Source organism: Nothobranchius furzeri, chromosome 11 (genome assembly GCF_043380555.1).
Source record: "Nothobranchius furzeri strain GRZ-AD chromosome 11, NfurGRZ-RIMD1, whole genome shotgun sequence".
In the NCBI taxonomy this organism is placed as follows: Eukaryota; Metazoa; Chordata; class Actinopteri; order Cyprinodontiformes; family Nothobranchiidae; genus Nothobranchius; species Nothobranchius furzeri.
Genome location: NC_091751.1, coordinates 57,399,716 through 57,420,665, shown reverse-complemented (window position 1 = coordinate 57,420,665; position 20,950 = coordinate 57,399,716). Strand labels below are relative to the sequence as shown.

The 20,950-nt window shown below is 39.7% G+C and overlaps 1 long non-coding RNA gene and 1 other non-coding gene across 3 annotated transcripts in view; one reads left to right on the top strand and one right to left on the bottom strand.

Annotated features, from left to right (window-relative positions):
• The window catches only part of LOC139061828 (uncharacterized), a 28,764-nt gene extending 14,792 nt beyond the window's left edge, over positions 1–13,972 (top strand). For both annotated transcript variants that reach the window (XR_011515493.1, XR_011515492.1), the window contains 2 exons: positions 6–114; positions 261–13,972. This is a non-coding gene — a long non-coding RNA (uncharacterized lncRNA). The remainder of the gene's footprint in view (positions 1–5; positions 115–260) is intronic.
• A 182-nt stretch (positions 13,973–14,154) lies between these two features.
• On the bottom strand, positions 14,155–20,590 carry LOC107384458 (uncharacterized). Its single transcript, XR_011521910.1, has 3 exons — positions 19,600–20,590; positions 19,394–19,511; positions 14,155–17,002 (listed from the first exon to the last, which is right to left on the bottom strand). It is a non-coding gene; the product is annotated as an uncharacterized protein (transcript).
• Between the last annotated feature and the right edge of the window lie 360 nt (positions 20,591–20,950).

The following is a 20,950-nucleotide window of genomic DNA, read 5'->3' as shown; positions in this document are numbered from 1 at the left end:
TAAAGGTGGCACGTCAAATTGCTGTTTGAAAATCAAAAACACCAGAGTTAATCAGGACCGTTTGAAGAGTTATTACATACAAGACACACCATCCTGCACCTTAAAGGCAGTGGTGTAAGAAAATCTACCCACAGTTAAATTGTTGATTATTGATGTCCTCCTTTTGTCTGAGAATGACAAATTCAGGATTTCAAGAGATTAATATAAATTAAGGAACTTTTCTCAGGTCACTGACTGTATACTTTTGTCACTTTTTAAAGATTTGTCACCAAGAAAGACAAAAGAATCTGTGGGAGCCTCCGTGATAGGTGGACACAGAAACGCATGGCCTACTTGGATGAAAGAAAGGTTCAACCTACAACCAGCACCACAGCACCAGCGCTGCGTAATCACACAGCTGTTCCTCGACCTGTCCCACGTTAATCCCAGCCAGTGAGACGGTGCTGATCTCCAGCCAGTAGCCCCTGCATTGGATTGTTTATTTTAAATTTACTTGTTTGACTATTACTTCTTTTTCAAAAATAAGAAATATATACATCTAAATCTAATGTATTTGACCTTTTCAAGTTTATTTATTCTTTTGCACAAACGTAAAAATTGTATAGTTTTATTGTGAAAAGACTTTACTCTTGTTTAATAAAGATGCGCACGATGGTTTCAACTGGGTGATCACGAGTTTCAAACCAGGTGCGATAAAATCAGCACAACAGTCTTTTTCTGCTCGTCTTCTTAAACAATCTCTTAAGTGCTTTATATCTGTAACATCAGAGAGATTTACACCGATAAGACAGGACTGATGACTCAGTGTTGAGTTAGAGGGCAGATTTGTGAGGGAATCAGTGTGAGTGGAGATTGGAGATTTTCTTATCTGGAGTTAGATTAGGAAGTGTTGACAGCAGAAGTATGGAGTAACAATATTGCAGCTTTAAAGTGTAATTTTGACTTTTTCACATAAGAAACTTTAAAAACATTAGACAATCTACACTTTAAAAAATAAAATGTTGAATTTACTTAATCAAATTATGTCAGATGGTTCCACTAAACCTAGATGCTTAAAGTTAAAGAGTACCGGTAATTCAAATTGTTATATGTTTTTATGCTAAAAGTGCATTTCAAACCTGAAACACAGAAAGCACAAAACAAACTTAAACAAACATATTCATACCCATAAACAAGTTCTTTTATACTAAAGATTGGGATTAATGTACTTAAATATTAATAACAATAATGATAAATGATGGTATTTACAATTTAAATATTGTTATTTTGAAGTGTGAGATGAGATGAGTTAAACTGTATTTGTTTTTCTAAAGTCTAAAGAGTCTTGCTATATTAGAGTTATCAAAGTATAATAAATCGTGTTCAACCCAATTAATAGGTTACACTGTTTTGAAGGACACTCATTAGCATCCATAGGGTGTTATTGGAGAGTATGACAACACATTAATCCTTTTGTAACATTTTTCTGTTATGGTCCAATAAAAAAAAAAGACCACATCTGTAATTAAAATAAATCCAGTGTTTGGATTTTAAAAGAATTTTTTTTTAAAAAGTAACATAAATATCTGTACAGAAGAGCTGCAGGAAGGTCAGCTTTCCACAGAAACAACCAAATCAAATAGTAAGGTCTGATCATTCAAAGCACATTAAAATGTCAGCAGTGATCTCCTGCTATGGGCGAAGGTCTGAGTCATTAAAAATCTGGTAATATTTCACCTAATAAAGTGACCACCATTTTCCATTCCATGTCAAACCATTAAGGGGGTCCGCGTTGACCCGGTGGAAGTTCTAACTCAGTGTGTTTCCATTTTTAGCACCTTGAACATAACGTGTTCAATGAAATGTGTGCATTTAAAAAAAGTGTTAAAATGTTTACTACATGTGGGATGTGAGAGAAAGTACCGTTTGGTTTCAGCCTTTTGCAACTGGGGGAGGTTAGAGGGGCTGAGAGCGGATCCTGTTTGAGGTTGATGCAAAGCTTGCCTAACCAAAGCGCAATGGGTTTTTCCCACCCGTCGTCTACAGTACTTGCCCACCATGGTTAGTAAGAGTATGACTGAGCTGTTAAGCATTTGAATTGTAAGTTGGATATCAGCTAAAGTTATGATTGAACATCACTGAGAAGTTTGGCGTTCTTATGCAACAACATGAAATAAGTGCAAAACCCGGCACATAAAATGTATTTGTATAATTTACTCTCTGAACATTTTCTCTGTCTTGAAATTGGTGGAAAATCTTTAATTGACAATCTTATTTTCTATGTTTATACTACTTTTCCACGATAGCAGCCTCCTCTCAAACAGAGAACTTTACACACACAAAACCAAACTGGTTCCAGTCCAAGGCCAGAACCAGAGCTTACTTAAACTAGACCTTTCAGTTTCCACCACAGAACAGCGGAGCTGTAGCACTGTAAAAACCACTGTCACCGCAGCACCAATTAGTTTCTAGGCAATGGCCACATTTTTCGGAGCACACATTGACCCCTGACTTAAAAACTCGTGCAGGTTTATTGGATGTTTCTTTTGTGGTCTGTGAGGTGGCCCTGTATTGTTATGGTTGCTCAAAAGCGTTCCTACCTCATGACCTTGTAAGAGAAATGTACCATGGAGTGGCAGGGAGATGATAATAGACCACTGACAAAGCTTGTTACAGGTAATATTCACACGTATATCAGATATCATGATCAGACATGCTTTAGATATTAGTCAATTTTTTATTGTTGTGGCATTTATCAGTTTGTGTTGTTATTATTATTATTTTTTGTTGCTTTGTTTACGTTTATGTTTATGTATTTAGCAGACACTTTTGTCCAAAGCGACTTACGAGTGATAATCGGCATGTTGCTCTTGAGGCTAACAACAACAATAACAACAACTTGACATCAATCATGGAGAGGAGGGAACAAAGGAGTGGACGGTAGAGAGGGGGCATGGGTGCAGGGAGGGTGCTAGTTATGAAGATGCTCTTTGAAGAGCTGGGTCTTCAGGAGTTTCTTGAAAATTGAAAAGGAAGCCCCTGTTCTGGTAGTGCTTGGAAGGTCATTCCACATTTGTGGAACGATGCATGAGAAGAGTCTGGATTGTCCAGAGCGTGGTGTAGGCACTGCTAGCCGACGATCCTGTGATGACCGGAGCGGCCGGGCCGAGACGTAAGCCTTTGCAAGAGGATTCAGGTAGATGGGAGCCGTACCATCTCGGACTTTGTATGCTAGTGTTAGCAATTTGAATTTAATGCGTGCTGCTAGCGGTAGCCAGTGGAGCTCAATGAACAGAGGGGTGACGTGTGCTCTTTTTGACTGATTGAAGACCAGACGATCCTGTGAAATCACTTACGCCACTGCCTTGATGAGACAGATGTCATCCTTCTGCATGGTGTAACTTTTAATCTGAGTGAGACGGACTTGACTGTTGGTCTGCACAAGACAGGGACAGTTTTGTACTGGTGCAATCGCTGAAAATGTCATGCAGGGGAAAAAAGCAGGAAAAGACCATTACTTGTATAGTGACATGTTCAAACCATTTCATTTTCTGTACATGGCTTTCATGAGAAAAACTCATCTGTATAATAAAAACATGACCAGATAATGTCAGAAATTAATTAATTATGAAAAACTGCAATAATTTGGCATTGAGTCTTGAATGTCAATAACATGGCATTATTCTAGTTAAACCTGCTCTTAAGGCTCAGGTTTCAGGATTTCAAAGGTTTTTCTTTATTCTTACATATGTTGTGTAGTTTTAATTCTGTTGAGGTTAGCTCAAGAAAGCTGTTTGACGTATTTAGTGGGTCAGGAATAGGCTGGCCACAACATTATTTGAATAGATCTAATCACAGGGATCGTAGTGTTGTATAGGAAAGCACAGTTCTTCCACGTGTTTGTTTGGTTTTTGGTGGCTCTAATTCTATTACAGTGAGTTTTGGGTACAAAACTTTACTAAATATGTGAACGAGAGCAAGAGGGACGTGGATTTAGCGATCTTGAAAAGTATTAGATACTAAGTTACAGGCATCATTATCAACATTCATTCAATAAGGGATGTAATGAGTTTGTCAGATCCTCTCATTTTACCGAGTGGATCATAAAACAAGAGAGACTGTCACTAACAACATTTGTCCTTTCAAGTGAAATCATGGGTATGGCAAGCCATTTTTGTATTTACTCAATACATTTGATGACATGCATTATAATACTAGCTTACATTTCACTTGCTGAACTTTTAGGAATGCTACTTTAGCATATTGATGCACTAACCGAATGAAAACATTCACTAGCATAGACAATTTTCCAATTAGTTAAATACATCTCGTTGGAGCTAAAACGAAACTGGCAAGTCTTAGTGATGCATTGGCGTTCCAAAAGCTTCAACTAGCTGGCTTTTTCACGAAACAGTTGACTCCTACAATAGACAAGTAGAAGACTTTGTTATGCAATGAGTATTCAGCAAAACTAGTCAACATAAATTCTGTAATCTAGTTGATCAGAAACTGAAAATGGACACCAGTCAAACAGCAACATAAACACGGGAACTCAAATATTCAATAGGTCAACAAGTAAAGCCTACAGTGCACTAGTTGACCCTATTTAGTGGTCCACTGGTGCATAAAAAGCCAAAAAAGATGGAGCTTTCAGGTTACTGGAGTAGCTCTATGACTGACTTGTACAACGTTAGTTTAAACAGCTTCGACAAGTGTTGGTAAAAAAAAAAGTTGTTTTATTCAAGTGTGTATTCAAGCAGTGTAGTAGTGAACAAGGAATTACAAATATAAACATAAATGGCATGCCCTAAGTTTTGGACCACCTAAGACAGCAACAGTTCAGCACCAGGGCATGGACTCATTAACCACACCAAAATAATTCAATGTAATACCATTATTTGTACCCTGACATGTTTACACCACACCTTTTTAATATATACTCACTTGTATGAGCCAAGTTGACCCAGAAGGTGAAACAGGTAAGAGCTGCTAAAACCAGGCTGAACTTCATCTCCAGATCAACTCCTTGTCCTTCAGTGGTCAAAAATAGTCTTTTATCTGAGTTTGGTTAGAAAGCTTGAATAAGTGTCAGATCACATCAACAATATGAGTTTATTCACTCCAAAGCAGCAGTCTATGCTGATTCTTATCATAGCTGTGACTGAGTTTCTGTCTTTGGGACATTTTAAACCTCAGACCTCAAATTTAAACCCGCCTTCAATGTAGGTTTATTGAAAGTAGTTTTTCTTTTTCTGTTTTGCACAAGATGTGGTTTTCAATGTTATTTTTAAACTGGTTTAGCATCATTAAAAAATAGAATTTTCTTCAGTCATAAAGCATAATTAACTTTGCCACTAAATGTTTGCAAACAACTGCCAAGACATGACATTTTTAGTTGTAGGGATTTTTCTTGCAGGTAAATTGTCAGTATTTACGTTTACTTTGTTTTAGGTAGAGAATTCTGTGCTAAACAACCTACAAAAGAATATTTATAAATGATCTTACTATTGAGAGGAACACTAGCTAAACTCTGCCACAGGCTCTGTGACCAGCAATGGTGGGTAGAAGTGTAGAAGATGCTTTCTGAAGAGCTGGGTTTTGAAGAGTTTCTTGAAGATAGACAGGTATTCCTGTTCTGGTAGCACTCGGTAGGTCCAGAAGAGTCTGGATTGATAATTACTGATAGCTGACGAGCATTTGATGACACACGCTTTTGCAAGAGGTCTCAAGTAGATGGCGGCTGTTTAATTCATGACATTTTAGCTAAACATCAGTGACTTGAGTTTGATGAGGGCCAGTTAGGCGATCACAAGGAGTTGACTGTTGTGTTGAGTTATACGGCCTGGTATTTCTTCTGGTGTGTGTTCAATACAAAGCAACATAAAAGAGGAAAGGAGGCAACAATATTTAAAGCTTAATGCAAACATTTTTAGCTACGTTTGATGGGTCAAGGGATGGGGATTCTATTTTGAGAGGTTTATTTGAGGTGATGGACTTCATCCATGTTGGAATGTATAGGAGACAGGCGTAGCTTCACACTGAGACAATGGGTGTGTCTGAATCCAGGGGCAGGATGCTTGTGAAGACGCATTTTGTGGTTGATGACGTCACACCGCAGCAACAAGTACTGTCCGAATTCCAAGAATACTCATTCTCGCTTTCTCAAGTGCGTCCTCGCTCCACCCACATTTCAAGGATGGGTCTGGTGTATCCTCACAGAGCAAGGCTATCCCAGCATGCTTTTTGTGCCGGCCGTTGGATTTTCAACAGGAAGGGAAACGGGAGAGCAGCAAACTTTTAAATGTAAGTTTGTTTAAAAAACAGCGGTAGAAAACTACAATGTGGTAAAGTGGTTCTGTTGAAACACATTTTTTATTTGTATATATATTTTAAAAATGACATCAGCCAGAATGAGCATGAATCAGTGTGTGTGTGTGTGTGTGTGTGTGTGTGGTTAAGCTTGTCATTTGTTTTAGCAACAACAGAGCAAAGAAGCGTTTTTATTGAGCTTAGAGATGATGAGTGAACCTATTTACACATGACCACAGTAGTTCAGCGTGTGTTCTGTTGTAAAAAGTACAGTTTTACATAGAGAGATTAACACAGTTGACATGTTTTAAAGAACTATTAAAAATAGTTTGCATGAAGAATGTGATTTTTATCTTCTCATGTGGACAAAAGTAAAAATGTGCTTATTGCCGTTTTGTCACCTGTGATCTCTGATTTTCTCTGTGTAGGACTGCATGTCCAGGGTCAGGAGAGGCTTTACCCTGGTGGTCCTCTTAGCAGAGAGGCCTTCTTCTGTTATCATGTTATTTAGTCATTTGATATTTAAACACATGTATTACAGTTTTTTTTCAATTGCTAACAAGCTCTCACCCAAACGTCAGATACTTGTTCTAAACTCTTAACACAGATTCACTCCTACAAAACATAATTGGCAAAAGGAAAATTATCTTCTCAAAAACACATTTTGATAAACAAATACTAACTCTTCATTTCAAAATAGAACATATCTTTCTCTGCACACACTACCTTTACCCAAACACTGGACATTTGACTCAAAGTGAAATTATTCTGTCAAAAAGTAGAACTTGTTTTCACTTCACAAGATACATTCAGTCATTCAAAGTACACCAGGTTCACACACACACACACAAACACACACACACACACACACACACACACACACACACACACACACACACACGCACGCACGCACGCACGCACGCACACACACACACACACACACACACACACACAGTAATGTTTCTATAGTTACATTGTGATTTCTTAGTAAATATTCTATTTGGTGAGAGATAAACTTTATTGTATTTATCCTAGTGAATCTATAATTCAACAGGTAAACTAGTAATAGGGCATTCAATGTCAAAGAAAGTAAAATATTATTATCAGGAGAGGGAGAATGTTTAAGTGGTTAGCAACAGTGTTCGAGCCGATGGCCCCCTCCATGAGGCCACCACAGCTCAGCAGGACATCATTGTAGCTTCCTCTGGGGAGAAAAACACTTAGAGAAAAAATAAAGTTAACAGGTGAAATAGCAGGAAATAATACAGTTAAAGAGCACATTGTAAAAGAAAGTAGTTGGGTGTGGAAAGTGGTCAGTGTGTCCTCCAGCAGTCTAAGCCTATAGCAGCATAACTACAGAGATAACTCTGGATAACCTAGCCATTTAGATGGACGGCATGTTGGAGGCAGGGCAAGGGAGAGCCGTCTTTACCGACTGTACACTCCACCTCCCTCTACTCCCCCACTTGTCCAGATCTGGGCTAACATCAGATTTTAACCAAAGGCCCACTATTTTTAAGCCTAGTCTTAAAAGTAGACAAGGTGTCTGCCTCACGGACTAAAGCTGGGAGTTGGTTCCACAAGAGATGAGCCTGATAACTAAAAGATCTGCCTCCCATCCTACTTTTAGATGTTCTGGGAACCACCAGTACACCTGCAGTCTGAGAGCAAAGTGCTCAGTTAGGAACATACGGAACAATCAGGTCACTGACGTATGTTGGAGCTTGATTATTAAGAGCTTTCTATGTGAGAAGGAGGATCTTAAATTCTATTCTGAGTTTTACATGCAGCCAATGTTAGGAAGCTGAGACAGGAGAGATATGATCTCTCTTTTTAATCCTCATGTTGAATAAGAAATATAAATACATTTATTTATTTCAAGATAAATATATTTCACAAAGCCCATTAATCATTTTAACTTGAGCACGTCCCTGTATATTAATTTGGTTATACAACTGAAAGTGCAAAAGCCTTTTGGATATGCTAATATCCAATACCAATGATGGTACAAATATGATGGAAAAACCCTCTGTGACATCACCTGTAGGTTTCAGAAGAGCTGAGTTGAAGCCCCGTGAGCAATTTCCACCACCGCCATCTTGGTTGTGTCACACATCTTGGCACTCTCAGGCAATACAAAAATTGGAAAAGAGATGGAGCTGAGAGCAGGGCTGTGAGAATGTATGCAGATGACTGACACCTATCAAATTCTCAGCTGATGTAGCTAGGAGCTAACTGAACTAAAAAAAAGCTGTCAGAGGTTTACGGGCAGCTAGAAAAACGAGGCTGAGCAACTCTAATGTGAAAACACACAGAGCAGCGCAGTGTTTCTGCGATCTCCAACAGAGAGCTCCACAGGTGGCCATAACTACAGCCTACACTGCAGCAATCAGGGCTGTGTGGCCAAAGAACGCAGCTGCCCCTGCTGCACCACAGGAAGAGCGAGATCCACAAAGTTGCCATTGCAGAAGGGAGAAGGATGGTACCGCGTTTTGGTACCCAGCCCTGCCAACACATCTCAGTTTAACCCATTTTGACCAATCAGCATTATTTTAAATGCCCAGTATTTTACCCAATTCAACCAGCTAATTAAAGTATAAAAATATATTTTACTTACCAAATTAATTGGAGCAAATTATTCCTGAATGGTCTGTTCTTGTAATCTATACTATAACTAGCTATCATTGTCTGACAGTTGCAGGATTGACATCCAAACATGAATACACAGAAGACACAAAAGGTGGTAAAGCTCAGAGAACTGAAATGGCCAAAGAGTTTTGACATGAGGTCGAGGCTGAGGCCTTCCCCGGAGAGGCCGCCAACGCTACCTCTGACGGCTCATTGGCAATCTGTCAGTCAAAAGGACGTGCCCCTAAGTATTTTAATTACACCTAAACAATGTTACCGAACAATTCACGCCCCTCCAATTTGTCATGACTGAAAAGTTGACCTATTTAACTTAAAATGTTTTTTTATTATTTTTTATTTTTTTGGTATCCGACTGTAAACATGTTTATTCCTGCTGTGAATTTGATATTTGTTAATATGGGAGTCAATGGAAACTTGCTCTGTTTTGGAGCCAGCCCCTAGTGGATGAGGGGAGAACTGCAGTTGTTGTCACCTTTATTTACCTTGGTTGCAAAGGTGAATGTTGAATGTTCTACAGCGAGTATCTAACATTTTCATTCTACCCACAGAATGTTTCACTTTAGCGACCGGGTTCACTAAAATGATTTCAATTTTCTTAGAAGAGAGGAAGCAGCCCACCCAATGCCATTCTGCTGAATTTGACCACCAAAAGTGTAAATGCACGTATAAACATTTGCACACCTTGGTAGTCAGGATGTGGTATTTGATGTGGCAGAACAGACCCACCGTTTCAAATAAAGACAAACTCAGACATGAAAGGAAAAAGCAACGTCACACAAACATTGCACAACCGATTTCCTAGTAGGAAAAGAAGACATTAAGAGTAAAAATTAAAGCAAACCGAGCAAAGTTTGATTCTCTATTAATGTAATTAATTCTTTAGTGACGTAACTTTGCCAGGCAACGTGACAGTTACGCTGTAACATTTTCAGCACAAACCTTTAGCTTTGTTTTTGTGGTATTTTGCTTGTGAGACTTAGCAGGAAGAGACGTAGAATGAAGATAAGCTGATAATAACACTGACAGTGGTCTACTGAAAGTCCACCTTTCACTTTGCATTTTAATCGCGTGTAATTATCACCACTAAGATTCCTGAGAAATTGCACATTGCTGAGACTTCCTTTGGGTCAGAGACAAGAATTATGAAAAATCCATATCCATCATCTGAGTGCAAGATGACATGTTTTTATTATTTCTAAATGTACAGGTTTTATAATGTAACACATATATACAGTTAGCTGATGTTGAGTTAAATGTTTTCCGTTTAATACATGAACCAGAAAGGGTTACTAAAATATTGAAGTTTATGTTTAAAAAAAGTTCTTGTCCTTAAAGAGAATTTATAGATCAGTGTTAATTATTAAATACCCTAACCCAGGGGTAATCAATCCTGGACCTGTTGGGATCGTTTTAGTTCTAACTCTGCTTCAACACACCTGATTTCAATCAGCAGGTGATTAATAGGCTTTTGCAGAGCCTGATGAGCTGCTGCACAGGTGGTTCAACCACTGAATCAACTGTGTTGGAATCCACCAAAAGTGGCCTCAAATTGGTTAAACAGTTCTGAGTGACCAATTCTTGGTTGTGTTGTAACAAGCTATCTCTGTTAGTACTGCTGTTTATTTTAGCACTGTTGATCCTGTACCTGGTTATGTCACTGTAACAGGCAGCAGTAGCCCAGGAGTTTGGGCAGGTTGTCCAGTAATCAGAAGGTTGTAGGTTCAATCCCGGCTCCTGCCCGAGAATGTTGATGTTGTGTCCTTGGGCAAGACACTTAACCTGCCTTGCCTGCTGGTGGTGGTCGGAGGGGCCGGTGGCGCCTGTGTACAGCAGTCTCTCCTCTACCAAAGTGCCCCAGGACAGCTGTGACTACATTGTAGCTCATCAGCATATGAATTGAAGGATGACTGATTTAGTTGTGATTAGGGTTGTCACGGTATGAAAATTTAACCTCACGGTTATTGTGACCAAAATTATCACGGTTTTCGGTATTATCGCGGTATTTTTTAAACGGTGTTGCATATGTTCAGAAAGCATTGATAGTCCTGTTCTACACAAACTGAAATAGTTCTGAAAAGGTTTAACAGTGTTTTTTAAACCTAAAATAACACAAAGCCTTAGCAAAAGTGCAACTTTTCACAAGTAAAGGAACAAATAGCTTATTTTTCTGGAACATGTTACAGTAGTCAGTGCAGGTTTAAATTATACAAATCCAAACATTCAAAACATAAACAATATGTAAACAAATCAAAGAAACACCACTTGTTTTCTCATATACTTGTTTTCTTCATTATCAAAATGAAAATCTAAAACTCCAGTCCACACTTGACTTGAGCGCTGTACAAGTCAACCTTAAAAAAATATGTATTTAAAATAAATAGCCACTTTAAACAAATTACTAAAATAACTACTACACTATGTAATCAAATCCTAATGTTCAAGTATAAATGGCATTGAATAAGTAAACAAATCAATGACAAGGAACTAATTGTATATTTCTCTTCATCATCAACAAATAAGATGCTTCATCCAGCAACAGGGTGTCCGTGACACGGTTTAAATGCTGGCAGAGGACGCTGCGGCTGCAGTATATAGTGACTCGTTGCAGTCTCCCTCAACCAGAAGTCCTCACGTCATGCATTTAAGCTAAAATGCTAATGTTAACTTACCTTGCACAGGCTGTAGAGACGTGGGTGATGGTCACGCAGATGTGCCATTAGATTTGAAGTGTTGCTGCCTTTTGCAGACACTTGTTTCCTGCACGTTCTGCAAACGGGATAGCCGTCTTCTATTAACTGTCCCTCAGCATTTTCAGAAATCCAAAATATGCCCATACTTCCAATTTAGTCTTCTTTGAGGGCTGATGGATGTCCTGGGCGCTGCCGTCTCCTCCTTCGACCATTATTTCAGCTTCAAAGTTTTGGTAACGTTGCAAACTAAAAAGTGCGTGTGCGCGCCGCGGGAACTTCAGCTGAAGCGACGGTGGCTGGTAAGGGTCACCGCGCTGAAACCGCGGCCACGGTAAACCCACCGAGATAATTTCGTTTTTTAAAAACTGGACAGTTATTTTTATTGTCAACTTTTTTACCGGGGTTTACCGCTATACCGGTTACCGTGACAACCCTAGTTGTGAAGCACATTGGGGGGGTCAAATACAGACCATTTACCAAGGAAGGATAAGTCACAGTCAACATGTTGGTTTGTATGGTGTCAAACTGTGACTTCCTACACAAACTTTGTGACTTATAAAGACAAGCTTGGGGTGGGGTTCCCGGTGCCATGGATACTGCTGGTGGGATCTCAATACCTGATAATTTCTGACAAGTTTTCTTTTGTGACATTTTTTGAGGTTGAATCCTTTCTTCACGGGTTCTTTTTTTAATGAGGATTAAATTTTTAGGTCCAGCTTTGTAGATCTTTCATCGCTTGGTCTTTTTTCATCCACAATAACTCACGTATGTCTAATGCGGAATGAGATTTACCAAACAAAACTTTATTATGTGAAAACGCATAAAGACAAAAAAAAAAAAGCTTCTTATTCAGATGATGGCCTTGTTGTTGGTTCCATATTTGTGCATACTTCATCTTCCGGTCTCATTTCTGGAAAGTTTTCTGTTATTGTTTCAGTTTTGTAGATCCTTCTTTACTAGTTCTTGTCTCTGATGATGGTTGTGTGGTTGGATCAAGCTTTGCAGATACCTCTTTGCTTGCTCCCTTTGTTAGTGACAACTTTGTCTCTGCATTCAGCACATTCATGACACGTTGTGCCCATTTGTTGTTGGGACTATAGAGCAAATGACCTTTTCAGCCACTGTCTGAAATCTGCAATACATTACAAACGGTTAATGGTATTGTAATTGAGGGTTGTACGGATTTAAAACTAAACATTTTCTCTTAAATTAATTATCAGCCATCCATCAAATTGTAAATTAACCCTCTGATGCATGAATTATGAAATCTTCAACCATGATTTTTTAAACATTTTTTTTCATTCATCTTTAGGTGTGAATGAAACAAATTTCAACAAATATCTTTTGTACCATTTTGTTAATTTACAAATAATTTATTACATGTCCATCTCAGTAAACAGTGTGCATTCTGAACATGAAATATGGTGGCTTGACTTACTGAAGTCCAAATGGAGGGGCTCACATGCAATAAAGTCTTCAACAGCTGTGCTTAATAGCAAAAATAAAGAAATAACAATTTTGAGTACCTGTCCACTGTAGTGACCATTATGCATCAAAGGGTTAATTTAATCTCAGAATAGAAATTTGATATTTAAACTTTTTCTAATGTAAAAATCTCTTTGGAGATAATACCAATTTTGTGATGCAAAAAAAATCTATTTTATAATATTATTTGAGTATAGTTTGGTTCGAGTGTCAATAGCCTAGTTTGCCCAAACTTAAAAAAAATGAATGAATGATAGTATATTAATGATAAAAAACAAATAACATGTCAGAAATCAAAAAAAAAATCTAGCCTAGAAAACTAGACAATCAGTAACAAAAGCTAAATTATTTTAGGATGGCTTTCAGGGCTAAGAAAATTCTGATTTTGAAAAGTAATTTTTAAAAGTGTCTAAAGCCTACGGCACACTGGAAGCATCAGCAGCGCGGCATCCAATAAGAGTCTATGGGAATGATTCAAAGCAGCTGCAATGCTGCAATTTTCAGGCCAGAAGCTCCACACCACGCCGCAAAAAATATGATTGGGTTCAATTTTTGCTGCTTCTGGGATGCGACAATATCCGCAGTTAACATAGGGCTAGACAGGAAATCACACATAGTTTCAGTGTAAAATTCCCTGTAATTTTCAAAAAAAAAAGTCTATTGCAGCGATGCAATTTCATATCTATGTAGATTACATCTTTATAAGTGACCTAACGCTCATTTACTCCCTGCATTGTTCCAGAAGTGCAGTGGTGTGTTTTTATGGCTTTAATCCTTGCAGTGGAGAGGAACATCATAAATGACATCAAACGTGATGTCCTTCTTTTGGGTTTAACCCTCCCACTGTCCTACTGGGCGATTCCGCCAGGAAAGTTGACCATTGAGGAGGGTTGATGGTTTATCCCTTGAGGTCCACGTGGCAGGGGTGAGGAGTGAGTACCACTTCACCCCTGCCACATGGACCTCAAGCGATAAACCATCAACCCTGCTCAATGGTCAACTTTCCTGGCGGAATCGCCCAATAGGACAGTGGGAGGGTTCATGGCGGACGGCATAAAATGGAGAGATTTTGTGATCTTGTGAGTTAAGTGAGGAGGATTGTGGAAGTCTTGAGGGATTTGGTGATCTTGTGAGTCAAGCAAGGAGCACAACAGAGAAGCCACGTCGCAGCTTAGACTCTCCTGATGTGCACTGGAGTGCAGCAATTGTCGCAAGTAAACCTTTCTGCTCGTAGATGCTTCCAATGTGAAGTAGGTGTAAGTCGTCTGAGAGTTCTTGTAGATAATAATAATAATAATAATACCGTAATAACACATCTGCAAAAGTAGAGACCCCAAATAAAAAGGGGTAGACAACCCTGATGACCAGACCTGGACAAGAGACAAGGTCACATTCATGCCAATGATGCCAACATGGCTATTTGATTGTTGATAGAATAATCACACCTATGACTGCAGTTTTGTGGTAACGTTACAGGAGAAACATCTTTCTGATTTACATGTTAGCAGAAAGGTTTACTAAAAACATTTTAACATTCTGAGAAAGACAGGAAGCAATTCTGCTGAATTTGACCATCAGAAATAGAAACACACTGATAAAAGTTTGCACACCTTGGTAGTCAGGAAGTGGTATTTGATGTAGGAGAAATGACCCACCGTTTCAAATAAAGACAAGCTCATGACCTATCCTCGCAGATATGTTGAACATGCTGACATCTTTTAACACCTTTAGCTTTGTTTATGTGGTTTTTGGTTTGCTAAACTAAATAAGAAGAGATGTAGTATAAAAATAGGCTGGTTTTACATAGCTCTCTACATAAAATTCAGCTTTCACTTTTCATTGTAATTACACATAATAATCACTAAGGATTAATAAAAATTCTGTTTACATTGCTCAGACTTCTTTTGGGTTGGACACAAGAAAAAACAAGTTTATCATGGCCGGGTGTCTGCCCTGGGACTGGAAGACCGGCGTTCAAATCCCGGTCGGGTCATACCAAAGACTTTAACAATGAGACCCAATGCCTCCCTGCTTGACACTCAGTTTCAAGGGGTTGGATTGTGGGTTAAAACTCCAAATAGTTCCTGAGCGCAGCCACTGCTGCACCTAAACACTCCCCATGGGGATGGGTCAAATGCAGAGATGAATTTCACCAGTGTGTGATGACTAATGGGACTTTGACCAATCAGACTATCTTTCTTAAACAAAAATCAATGTTGGCAGTTTAAGGCTGCAAGGCAACAGTGTTACTACTAAATAAAGATCAGGCTGCAAAAAAAGAAAAATGTGAGCTAAAACTGCCACAAAATAAAAGAGAAAATTCTAAATCAGCAATAATAATTATCTCCTAAAAAGAAATATTGTTTTTATTGTATTTGCAAGTGCATAAAAGAACACTATCATTAGTTGGAAAGCACTGTTAAACAAGATGCTCAATGCAATGTTTGGAAAATGTAGTTAAACATGTTTTAGACAGTATTTTGTCTAGTTGACATTACTTTTGATTTCAGAACTTTCTGTTTGCAAAATCTGAACGTCTGACATTTGCATTTATCTACAAATGCATCACTGTAGCTTTTAAATGCTGCGAGTCTAATATGGTTTCCTTCCTGCTGGGCTTTGCTTTTGAACGTCATTTTTAAAAGGTTCAATCTGAATCGTAACAATAGCTAAACTATTATCAACTGCATTAATTCTCATTGTGATTATTTAGATCAGATTTATATTAAACAAAAAAGGAATTCATGCTCAAAAGAAATTTATTAAAAAATGGGGTAACTTAAATATGCACATTATTTTTCAACACACACATACATTATAAAAAAACTGTTACAAAATGTACATGAAATAAATCACAGACCTTCGGGTGTTCTACACTAACGTAGATATTCTCTACACCATGGTCAGCACAGCAAGGTAGAACAGCTAGTTAGATTTCCAGGGTCAACACTGTGAATATAGAGAAATAGAACAGGAAGGGATTTGACATAGCATCACTTGTAGTCTATTAGCTTGAGTTATTTGTGTTCTGAGTCTTTAATAAGTGGTTATAATAACCATGACCTTGATAAATTTAAGAGTCACTGGAAGACAAAGATAGAAAAACAACATTAAAATTTGAAAATTTTAAATTAACTGGTTCATTTAATTGAAAATTATTGTGTGGACATTGTTCTCGGCCCCGATTTCTCTGCCACTTCTTTAGTCTTCCATTCCTCTTTTTTCATCGTCTTGCTAAAGTTCCACCTCTTAGAGGGGATGTTTTTTCTGGTGACATCTCAACAGCTGATCCCTCCCGACGCCGCCTGATCTCTGGTGATGTTTTTGCTGTTGGGTCAAACTTAGTGGATTCTTCTTCACTAGGTGTTATTTCTGGTGCAGGTTTTGTCGATGGGTCCACCTTTGTGGATCTTTCTTCCATCGGTCTAGTCTCTGGTTTTGGTTTTTTGTTGATTCAACCTTAGTGACTTCTTCTTCTCTAGGTGTTATTTCTGGTGCAGGTTTTGTTGTTGGGTCCAGCTTCGTGCATATTTTTTCACTCTGTCATTTTCAGAGATGGTTTTGTCGTTGGGTCCACCTTTGTGGATCTTTTTTCCATCGTTCTAGTCTCTGGTGTTGGTTTTGTTGTTGGATCTAACTTTGTGGATCTTTCCTCAATTGGTCTAGTCTTAGGTGTTGGTCTGGTTGTTGGCTCTATCTTTGTGCATCCTTTCTCACGCTGTCTTGTCTCTGTTGATGGTTTTGTTGTTGGGTCTGGCTTTGTGAATCTTCCCTCACTTGGTCTTTTTGTTGGTGGTGGCTTTGTCTTTACATTCAGCACCCGCATGACATGTTGCACCCATTTGTTGTTTGGGTTGGAGCAAATTTTCTTTTTGTCCACAGTTTGAAATCTGCAATACAACATGAACTGTTAATTACATTATAATGATGGGTTACACTACTTCAAAGTTAAATTTGTTCTCTTAATTCTTTAGATGTTCAGCAATACATCAAAAATTTAAGTGCTTAAAGGTCAAAATATAAATCAAATATTTAAACAGTTCTAATGTAACATTTATTTAGAGATAAAGCCACATTTATTATGGGCTCCCCTTTGCATGGGCTCACCACTCGTGGGAGGGGCCAAAGGGGTCGGATGCAGTGTGTGACGGGTGGTAGTCGAGGGCGGGGACCTTGGCAGTCTGATCCTCGGCTACAGAAGCTGGCTATTGGCTCATGGAATGTCACCTCTCTGGTGGGGAAGGAGCCTTATTTGGTGTGTGAGGTTGAGAGGTTCCGAGTAGATATAGTCGGACTCACCTCAACGCATGGCTCTGGCTCTGGTACCAGTTTCCTTGAGAGGAGTTGGACTTTCTACCACTCTGGAGTTGCTCCCACTGAGAGGTGCCGAGCAGGATTGGGCATACTAGTCGCCCACTATCTTGGTGCCTGTATGTTGGGGTTTACCCCAGTGAATGAGAGGGTAGCCTCCCTCCGCCTACGTGTGGGGGGTCGGGTTCTAACTGTGGTGTGTGCTTATGCACCAAACTACAGTTCAGACTACCCACCCTTTTTGGAGACCTTGGAGGTGACTCCCTCGTTCTGCTGGGGGACTTTAACGCTCACATGGGCAACAACAGTGAGACCTGAAGAGGTGTGGTTGGGAGGAACGGCCCCCTGATCTGAATTCGAGTGGTGTTTTGTTTGTTTTTGGACTTCTGTGCCAGTCATGGATTGTCCATAATGAACACCATGTTCAGACATAAAGGTGTCCATATGTGCTCTTGGCACCAGGATACCTTATGCCGCAGCTCGATGATTGACTTTGTTGTTTCATCTGACCTGCAGCTGCATGTCTTGGACACTCGGGTGAAGAGAGGGGCGGAGCTGTCAACTGACCACTACCTGGTGGTGAGTTGGCTCAGATGGTGGGGGAGGATGCCGGTCAGACCAGGCAGGCCCAAACGTATCGTGAGGGTCTGCTGGGAAACGTCTGGCAGAGTGTCCCGGGTAAGGGGGGGGGGGGGGGGGTGTTAGCAGTGCACTATCAACACTATCTATAGTGGGGACGGTGTGCTGCTGACCTCTACCCAGGACGTTGTGGATTGGTGGGCAGAATACTTGGAAGACCTCCTCAATCCCACCAACATGTCTTCAGTGAGGAAGCAGAGTCTGGGGACTTTGGGTTGGCCTCTCAAATCTCTGGTGCTGAGATCACTGAGGTGTTTAAAAAGCTCCTCTGTGGCAAGGCTGCAGGGGTGGATGAAATCTGCCCGGAGTTCCTTAAAGCTCTGGATGTTGTGGGGCTGTGTTGGCTGACGCGGCTCTGCAATATCGCGTGAACATCAACGGCAGTCCCACTGGACTGGCAGACTGGGGTGGTGGTCCCCTTATTTAAAAAGGGGGACCGCAGGGTGTGTTCCAAATACAGGGGGATCACACTCCTGAGCCTTCCTGGTAAGGTCTATTCAGGGGTTCTGGAGAGGAGGGTCTGTCGGATTGTTGAACCTCAGATTCAGGAGGAGCAATGTGGTTTTCGTCCTGGCCGTGGAACACTGGACCAGCTCCATACCCTTAGGGGGTCCTGGAGGGTGCGTGGGAATTTGCCCAACCAGTCTACATGTGTTTTGTGGATTTAGAGAAGGCGTTTGACCCTTGGGGGGCCCTGTGGGGTACCAGGCCCTCTGATACGGGCTGTTAGGTCCCTGTATGACCAGTGTCAGAGCTTGGTACACATTGCCAGCAGTAAGTCGGGCTCGTTCCCAGTGAGAGTTGGACTCCGCCAAGGCTGCCCTTTGTCACTGAGAAGAGCCAGTTGAGGTGGCTCGGGCATCTAGTCAGGATGCCTCCTGGACACCTCCCTGGTGAGGTTTTCCGGGCACGTCCAACCAGAAGGAGACCTAAAGGTAGACCCAGGACACGGTGGAGGGACTATGTCTCTCATCTGGCCAGGGAACGCCTTGGGATTCCCTCGGAAGAGCTGGCCCAAGTGGCTGGGGAGAGGGAAATCCGGACCTCTCGCCTTAGGCTACTGCCCCCACGACTCGACTCCGGATAAGTGGATGAAAATGGATGGATGGATGGATAAATTAGGTTCCAATTAAAAATATGTATGTGGAAACTTTAGTTACATAAATAAAGTTAATGGTAGATTTTTGAACACGGGAAAAAAAGTTTAAAACATGACATAACCGATTTGTTGTGAAAACAATTTTAAAAAACAGTTTAAATCATTTGGGATTACTCAAAGAGGATTTATCTAATAATGGCTTTATTAAAAATAATGACACGATAACACTTACACTACTGCCTTGATGGAACAAATGCCTTCTTCTTGAATCCTGTAACTCTTAATCTTAGTGTAAGGGACCTGTGTTTTGGACCACCAAGCACACTGGCAGTTATGTACAGGTGCCGCTACTGAAACGACAAAGAGAAAGAACACCATTATTTCAATCCTGCCACATTTTAAGATCACACAATATTTTTTTTTATATATGATACTTACGTGAATGGACTAGGTTTGTTTGTGCATGGAAACAGAGAAGAGAGGCTAAAATCAGACTGAACTTCATCTTCAGAAGAACACCTTGCCCTCAAGGATTAAGTGTTGAGCTGATGTGTCAATGATGAGTGAGCAAACAGCAGGCACGGGTACTCCTTCAAACAGTTTCTGTCTTTCTGAGATGCCAAGTTTTGATCTCTGCTTTTATATCTATGCGAACCCCTAACCTCACCTCACCCGTTCCCTGTCACTATGGAGCATAGACATTGTGGCCACACAATGGGGGAGGAAATTATGAGCTCACCTCACACAACCTAACGTGTCAAATGAGTCTTTTTACCACACATCCACCCACAGTGCAATAAACATAAGCATAAACATTACTAGTTATTTTTGTACACACCGATTGTCATCACTTTCCATTACCCTAACCCCAACTACATGGTCTGTCTAATTCAAGAAAATTTGCAATGGACCTTATTCAAAATAAAAATGAGTGAGTTTATCTTAAAATCAATCCAGATCAGCCAAAATAAAACATTTTTGAATGATAAGGACCCTTTTTGGACAAGATTCTGTCAAATACACATAGTAAAAAAGACAGATACAGAAAATGATTGTTTTGGGGATTTTCTCATACAAAGTGACTGAACTCCTCTTATACTAGCTTTTGATTGACCTAGATATGCAAACTGCAACCAGAAAACACAAAAGGAGAATTACATTGCCATCTGAATAATTAGTTAATTTGTTATTTGAGTTTGGGTTGGGGTAAAAAAGAGGAATAAGGTTAGTAAACTAAACCTCAGTACCTTAATGTAAAGTCTACTGTCTTTTCTGATTTTGTCATAGTTTTTCACTTTCATAATGAGTAAAATGCATTGTGGGTTTTCTATGGTTTTTGAAATAGACATTCATTGATTTAGAGAAAATGCACTAAAATATGGCCACAGTCAATAGGAGAGAGGAAATATTATTGAAAGTTTATGGCTCCACACACAGGAATGTGTGGGCTGGAATGGCTTCAAGTTCCAGTGCCACGCTTAACTACATAATCATCCAAATACACAATGCAAAAAATACAATTTTAGGTTCATTGTAAGAAGAATGAATGTCTTAGATGGAACTTAAATAGAGGATTTTGTGGAAGATCTTTTCTCCAAAAGATGAAGCTTAAACTCAAATGTCAATGAAAGCCCAGGAAATTCAGGTGTGATACCAGAAAGGAAAAAGTGAGTAAAACTGAACTCTTGCTTGATCTTTATGCACTTTTATGCAGCACATTTTGAACCTATTCATCTATGACAGCTAAAATAAACACCAGATCCCGTTTATGAACCACACTTAGATCTGT